The sequence below is a fragment of the Triticum dicoccoides genome, chromosome 5A (genome assembly GCF_002162155.2).
Source record: "Triticum dicoccoides isolate Atlit2015 ecotype Zavitan chromosome 5A, WEW_v2.0, whole genome shotgun sequence".
Taxonomy (NCBI): Eukaryota; Viridiplantae; Streptophyta; class Magnoliopsida; order Poales; family Poaceae; genus Triticum; species Triticum dicoccoides.
The window spans coordinates 515,048,233-515,055,975 of NC_041388.1; the positions used below are offsets into that span (position 1 = coordinate 515,048,233).

At 45.6% G+C, this 7,743-nt stretch overlaps 2 non-coding genes across 2 annotated transcripts; one reads left to right on the plus strand and one right to left on the minus strand.

The window, feature by feature from the left end:
• Positions 1-3,769: 3,769 nt before the first annotated feature.
• On the minus strand, positions 3,770-3,841 carry TRNAT-UGU. Its single transcript has one exon. It is a non-coding gene; the product is annotated as a tRNA-Thr (tRNA).
• Positions 3,842-3,963: 122 nt separating this feature from the next.
• On the plus strand, positions 3,964-4,035 carry TRNAT-UGU. Its single transcript has one exon. It is a non-coding gene; the product is annotated as a tRNA-Thr (tRNA).
• The last annotated feature ends 3,708 nt before the right edge of the window (positions 4,036-7,743 follow it).

A 7,743-nucleotide genomic window follows, 5' to 3' on the forward strand; every position in this document is an offset into this window, starting at 1 on the left:
AAGAGGCGTAAAGAGTCTTTCATAGGGAATTGGACGTGCGGAGATGGTGATAAGAACCACATCTCCACAAAAATCACAAGGGCAGACAGAAATCACACCACCACTATTGAATTCATGCACCAGCCAACTCATCTAAAAGTCCAAATTGATGAAGGGAGGCGGGTTTTAGTTAATACTGCGTTGGGAGGATCTTGAACTCAAGACCTCTTGGCTCGGATACCATATAGAAGTGCATATGCTAGCCAATGCAACCAAAAGACCGATCTGATGGAAGAGACTAGACAGCACATTATACGTCAACACTCCCCCTCACGTGTGGCTTCCTCAGGCCTAAACATGGACTGAAAGTGGGCTGCAATGTAATTGCGCCAGCCGAATCTTGAACTCAAGACCTCTTGGCTTGGATACCATATAGAAGTGCATATGCTCTAGCCAATGCAACCAAAAGACCGATCTGATGGAAGAGATTAGACATCACATTATATGTCAACAACCACGTCCCCAAATACGTATGTCCCCTGCAGACAAACCGCCTCACAGGCACAATAAAATGACAAATGTTTGAGAAAAAAGAATGGCCTACAGAAATAGGTTCTTACAATTATTATTAATACAAACCATAGGAAACATATGAATCCAATGTCCGTTGTTACGAAACGAAGCAAATGGATTCATCACTCACATGAATGTCACTGTCTTTGCCCCGCTCCCCTCCTCTGGGTTATCACACCTCAACCATGAGTCAAGGGTAAACATGACTTCTTGAAAACTGAAAGGAGAAAAGGGATTCATCAAAAGACATTCAAACTCCTCGATGTCATGAAATTGCCAACCGCCATGGTGAGAGCAGCTCTAATCGATAGCCAAACACATCCAACCCCAAAAAGTGTTTTTTTCTTTAACCCTGTCTAGTGGATGCCCAAAAGGCAGTTATACCCCACTAAGAAGAACCAACATGTTCCACCATGGCTTAAACAAGCCTCACTCGGGGTAGTTCTTTGCACAGAGAAGGTAATCTCCCGACCTCTCTTGATTCCTTAACAATATGACGGTTGATGGCTATCAATTGACCTCTAACCATCTAGGAGATGTGCCCCGCAAAAAAAACCAGTCTAGGAGATGCACACCCTCCAAAAGTTCAAAAAAAGCAAAGTCACTTGGTACAACTCCTCAAAAGATACTTAAACAAAGTACTTCTCAAGAACCCAAAAGTAACAAGCGAAGCAAAGTCACCTCGTAGAAGTCCTCAAAGTACTTCTCTCTCACATATGATACAAATGTTGTAAGAAGATAGGAACACTAGGTGTAGGGGTTTAAGAAAAATACATGAGCTTGGCCTTTAAAGAATCATGAAAGTGCTCATGGAATCACCCAAGAACTTCCTTACTTCCATTCTTGCCTTGGGACTCTCTAGACTTGAAAGAAGTCGCAATTCAAATGGAGTGAAATGACTAATTATTTTGCCACAAGGAAGGGGTATACAAGTCTATGTATAGAGCTCGACAGAAATCTAGCCATTATCTGAAAAAGGTAACTATCCTAGAAGTACCGTAGAAATATCTCGGAACTACCAGACACGCTCAAAATATTGAACGGACAAAACATGCATCGAAATCCTCATTGAAAACACAACACTTAGAAGTACCGGGGTAAAGTAGAGCGGATGTTTCAGACAACAAAAAGGTGGGTCTTTTCTACGGGAATATAACTGACTCAGAAGTACCATGTAAAACAACGTCTCTATAGTACCATAGTAAACAACGTAGTTATCAATTGAAAACTATGCTCGAAAGTACATGAAGGATTTACCCAGGAGTACCGACCCATGTTGCAACTCGATACAAAAGTACACCGAAAGTGCTCAGATGTACTGTGAAAATAGTTATGCTCAGTAGTGGAACAAAAAGGAAAGGCTTCAAGAAACATGGGCCGACAGTGCCGGAACAAACTGAGCGACAGTTCTGACGTTGGAAAAAATGGGATTGCTGGAAAGGGTTAGCTCACTCCATACGGGTTCAGTATTACAGGGTAGGAAACCAAGGTGGTATCGCGGCTCGAGAAAACATAGGAGTAGAGTAGCTAAAGTGGATTATTTTGAGGACTTTGACTTTAAACAATATCTTGAAAAGTTGGAGCTAGTGGCCACAATTGATATCACTCAAAACATGAGGACTATTTTTCTTGAAATAAACTTAAAAATGTTAGTCCCCTCAACTGTTTGTCATTGAACACCAAAATCCAATAAGGGCATCTATATGAATTTTCATGGCTCCCAACTATCATCTGTGGTTCCACCTCCGTCGATTTTTTTTGCCTCCTCTTCATCTATCTACAGTTGCCCCCATATCAAAACCATCCTTTCTTAATGAGTCTGCTAATGATGGTGTGCCACATCACCACCGTATCCGTGTTGCGTGGGCATGTGTCGTCGAGCTTTGTCGCGATTCTCCTGTCATCGAGCTCAGCAACAATGACCTGACGATGGAGGTGGAATCTAGCTCTAAGTTCGACCCCCTCTCACCTAATATGAGCAGCTCAAGCACAAGCTAGAGGAGGAGATCATTGCCATATTCGCCTCTACCAAAGACTATTGTGCATAACTCGTCGTAAGCAATGTAACATCGAGAAGCACCACACAATCAAGGCCTCCCATGCCAAGTATCACCGAGAGCATGTGGCCCACTAGCAACACGCTACCAACGAGCGCCGCACAATAAAGGCCTCGTAAGAGAGCTCTCCTATTGCAAGCAGCGTTCTGCATACGAGGCGCCACATAGCTCACGACCAGGCTTGGGAGGAGCTACAAGGGGACATTCCTGCTGATGAGGGAACACATGAGATACTAGTGGCGGCTGAAGATTTCATCGATATTTCATCTAACGACGAGGCCTAGTAGGTGACACAGTTTTAAGTTTTTGCATATAGTTGTGTGTCATGGTATGAAGGCTTGACTTTTGTGATGTTCAATTAGGTTTTAGTTATGTTTATCTTAGACTTAACTTTTATTTGAGCTATGTTTAATTGCGTACCTTGAATTATGAAGTTGGAAGTGAAGTTCAATTATGAAGTATATGGCCAAAACAGGGGAATAGCTTTTCAAGATGTGCTTTTGGGGTTAATGTTTTGGGCATCAATCAGAAACCACCCTCCCCGTACCCATGATTTTTGGGGAGTTTAGTTTTGGGGGTGTCATTTTCGGAATTAGTTTTTGGCTATGAGTAGAGTTGATGTGAGGTGCTCCATGTTGGATGGAAACAAGGGAGAAACTCGAACATTGAGCGACTTTAAGCATAGATAACATACCGCATGTTAGATGAGCTTAATCATGTACTCCCTCTGTAAAGAAATATAAGAGTGTTTGATCTGATCTAAACGCTCTTATATTTCTTTATAGAGGGAGTATTCACCAAAGGAGAAACGGATATTGTCATGAGAACCCAAATCAAGCACTTGCAGTAGGCTTGTCTAATGCGGAAAACCATGTTAACTTTTGTTGACCAGCAAGGCAAAGTTTACTTGCTACCCCATACCGAAAACCAAGATAGTGTAGATGCTTGAAACAACCAATAGATTCTGGAAAAATTAATCATGATAATTGTGCATGTCCCCAAGATTTGTATCCGAGGTTTATAAATCTTGCCAAGTTTATGTTTGATCAAAGTGCGGAAAGGTGACAAACATATGGAAGAACTTTTCTTGTTCAGCTATTCATAATAAGTTCATAAGTGTTGCGGTGGAGTATTTAGGTAGTAGCAACAGATAAAAAAAATGCCCTCACGCAGGATCGAACTACGGACCTTCAGTTTACAAGACTGACGCTCTACCACTGAGCTATAAGGGCTATTTTGCTTAGTTTTTGTATGTACTTTATAAATTAGTTAGTTATCAACGTCATCTTCTACTGAATTGATCATTTCATTATTTAATGCGAGAGAAGACGTATGCAGCTACAATAACAAAACAGCCCTTATAGCTCAGTGGTAGAGCGTCAGTCTTGTAAACTGAAGGTCCGTAGTTCGATCCTGCGTGAGGGCATTTTTTTTTCCCTCAAGTTAACAATATCTTATACTCCCTACTTTATTTTGGAACGGAGGGAGTACAAATTTCGTACCGTAATCAAACTTTTGTCAAAAAGGTCGTGATGAACTCTGATTCCGACGAGTCGCCGGCACCAAACGATCTACACGTACGGCACCACAGAACCAACCGATGGCACAAACCGAACGTGAACGCACGTTGCTGGTCCAGGAGCGATGGCCGACCCGACGCCGACGCGTGCGGGCACCAGAACCAGCGGCATGGCCGCGAGGAGCGGAGCAATGTTCGACACAGCGGTCGCCTCGACGCCGGCCTACGCCAGGGAGATGCTGGCCGGCGGCGTCGCGGGCGTGGCGGCCAAGACGGCCGTGGCCTCGCTCGGCCGCGTGAAGCTCCTCTGCCGAACGGGCGGCGAACCCGGGGGCGTCGGCGCCGTCCGGACGCTCGTCGGGATCTACCGCCGGGAAGGAGTCGCGGGGCTCTACCGCGGCAACGGCGCCAACGCGCTGCGCGTGTTCCCGTCCAAGGCGCTCCACTTCGCCGCCTACGAGCGGTACAGGGGCTGGCTCCTCGCCGCCACGGCCGCCCCGTCGTCGTCGGTCGTGGACCTCCTCGCAGGCTCGGCCGCCGGCGGCACCGCGCTGCTCGCGACGTACCCGCTCGAGCTCACCCGCGCGCGGCTCGCCTGCGGGGGCGACACCGCCCGCACGAGCGTGCACGGCGTCCTCCGGGCCGCGTACGCGGAGGGTGGCGGCGTGCGCGGGCTGTACCGCGGCGCGTGCCCGGCGCTGGCGCGAGCGCTGCCCAGGGCGGGGATCAAGTTCGGCGCGTACGAGTGGCTCAAGCGGCGGCTCCCCGAGGGCTGCGACGGGCGCGCGGACGCGCAGCTGGCGTGCGGGGTGGCAGCGGCGCAGCTGGCCAGCACGGCGACGTACCCGCTGGGCGTGGTGCGGCGACGGATGCAGCTCGGACTGGCAACCGGTGGCGTGCTGCAGGGCATCCGTGCCATCGCGCGGGAGGAGGGCATGCGGCGGCTGTACGCCGGGCTGGGGATCGCGTACGTCAAGGCGGTGCCGGCGGCGGCCATTGGGCTGGCGGCTTACGACCAGATGAAGCTTCTTTTGAAGCTGCCGGCCGGTGGCCACGGCGAGAGTGTTCACGCACCCTAGGCTGGCCGGCGGCGAGTACGTAGTTTGCTGGTGAATACAGGAGAGCTGGTGATCTCGTCACAATCGTCGAGCGCGTAGTGGAAGTGAAATAGTAGTACGACGTAGGTAGATTCTCTTGCATGCTTTTGCTTTTTGGAAGTTAGAATTTCTGACTACTCCGTATATACTCCCTCCCTTGCTAAATATAAGTCTTTTTTAAAGATTCTAACAAATGACCATATACATAGCAAAATGAATGAATCTACACTCTAAAATATGTGTATATATATCCGTATGTTGTTGTCCATTTAAAATATCTAAAAAGATTTATATTTAAGAACGAAGGGAGTATATCTGTATTTTGCAATCTCATAAATGTTTGGATAGTTCAACCACCGTCCGAGAGCATCTCCAACAGCCGCGCTAAAAAAATCTTTTGCGGCGTGTGGATCGCCTGTTTTTGTGCAGTGCACTTGCTTCAGCGGCCGCTGCAAAGTTTAGCGCGTGCGAGCCGATCTAGCAGACGCGCTAAACTGCAGTGCACGAGCAGTCGGCGCTTGTCATATGTTGAGTTTTGAAGATGATGATATTTGAAACATGAAAACAAGAACATAAACCAAACAAGTTCATGACATAAAAGTTCAAATTCATTCCACAATATCATCTAACCAATTTCAAAATCCGAACGAAGTTCATGACAAAGTTCACACAAACGAATGGCACATCTCAACAATCATGCCTCATCCTCGTCTTCGTCCTCCTCTTTCTCCGATTCATCTTCCTCATTCGAAGACGATTCTTCCTCCTCTTCATTGTCGCACGCTGCATCATCATGTGGAGCTCGGAAGGTGTTGGCAAGATCTTCAACGGAAGATGTGTGATGAGGCACACCGGAAGACATTCCGCCCATGCCGCCCGGAAGTGCTCCCATGCCTCCCATGAGAGACACAAAACTCATGCCTCCCATGATAGCTCCGAAGCCACCCATGCCTCCCATGGTCTTCATGGTAGCTCCGAAGCCACCCATGCCACCCATGCCGCCCATGGTAGCTCTGAAGCCACCGATGCCTCCCATGCCGCCAATGCCACCGCCACCTATGCCGCCAATGCCACCGCCTCTCATGCCGCCCATGCCACCACGAGCGCTCGAGTGTGTGGCGCGTGGAAGTGGGCACACCATATAAACGACGCGCGATGATGATTCGGACCGCGCGCTGAACTCTTTATGCCGCGTGTGTGGTTATTGCGCCTCCGCTGGAGCTCGGTTAGCGATTACGCGTGCGCTAAAAACGATGAATTTACGGTGCAACGCTTATATAGCACGGATGTTGTAGATGCTCTGAGATACATGTTGTGTCGTATGCTGCTAGCATTTGATTGACATTTAAAAGGAAATGTCACACACTCTCTTCCTAGCAAATTTTTTTGGAATGCCTCTTCATAGCAAAATCTACTTTGAAACAAGTGCGCTCTCTTTATTAATTGATGATACATAATGAACATTATGGTACAATTGAAACCATTAAAAAACATTATGCTTTTTTTGAGCTAAAAAACATTATGCAATAGTACCATATGAGCGCACGAAATTGTTGGGCCGCTTACTAAATCAGTCTGTCGCCAGGGCAGCAGGGGTGCGCCGGAACTATAAGTCGCTTACTACAACCTCGAAGATAGCATCGTCTCAAAGAGTTCCCTTAGTGGTCCGGCGAGTTAGACGTTTTTCTATTCATCTTTTTCCTTCAACTTCTTTTCAGTTTTCCTTCATGGTTTCTTTTCAATTTTCGGTTCATTTCTTCTGTTCATTTCTTCTGCTTTTCTTTGATTTTCTGTTTTCCTGCATTTTTTCACCGGTTTTATTGTTTTTATTTTAGTTTTTTCCCTTTTATTTTCTCGACACATGCCTACTTTTTCCATTAGACATTGTACATTTTCATATACTTGTGGAAAATATTTTGATACACGATCAACATTTTTCAAATATATGATGTATATTTTTAAAAATATATGGTTCAAACATCTTTGTGGGATGTTTCAAACTTTTTTAGAATACATGATAAACATTTTACAATTACACATTGAACATCTTTGTAATAACATGAAACATTTATTTAAAAATGCGCAATTTTTAGTGCCATGAAACATTTTTAAAACGCTCTGAGCATTTTTTTTAACATTGTACAAACATTTTTAAAAAATATCATGATCATATTTTTAAAACGCGTGAATATTTTTCTAAAATTTCACATACTTCTGTTTGAAGGCTATAACATTTTTTAGATGTTACGCAAACAATTTTTATACACCTCGTTAACATTTTAAAATATGTGGTGAACATTTTAAGTAAATTCATTTTGTAATAAATAATATGTTTTAATATTTTGAAATGAAACAAAAGTAAAAAAAACCAACACTACTTGGGCTGGCCTACTGTAAGCTCGCTTTAGGCGATTGAGGCTCCATCTCGTGTCAAGCGAGATATAGGAGCCCTGGTAGGGGTGGGTGTATGCATCCGCGCATGATGGTCTTGTCATGTGTGAATCCATCTTCTCCGTGT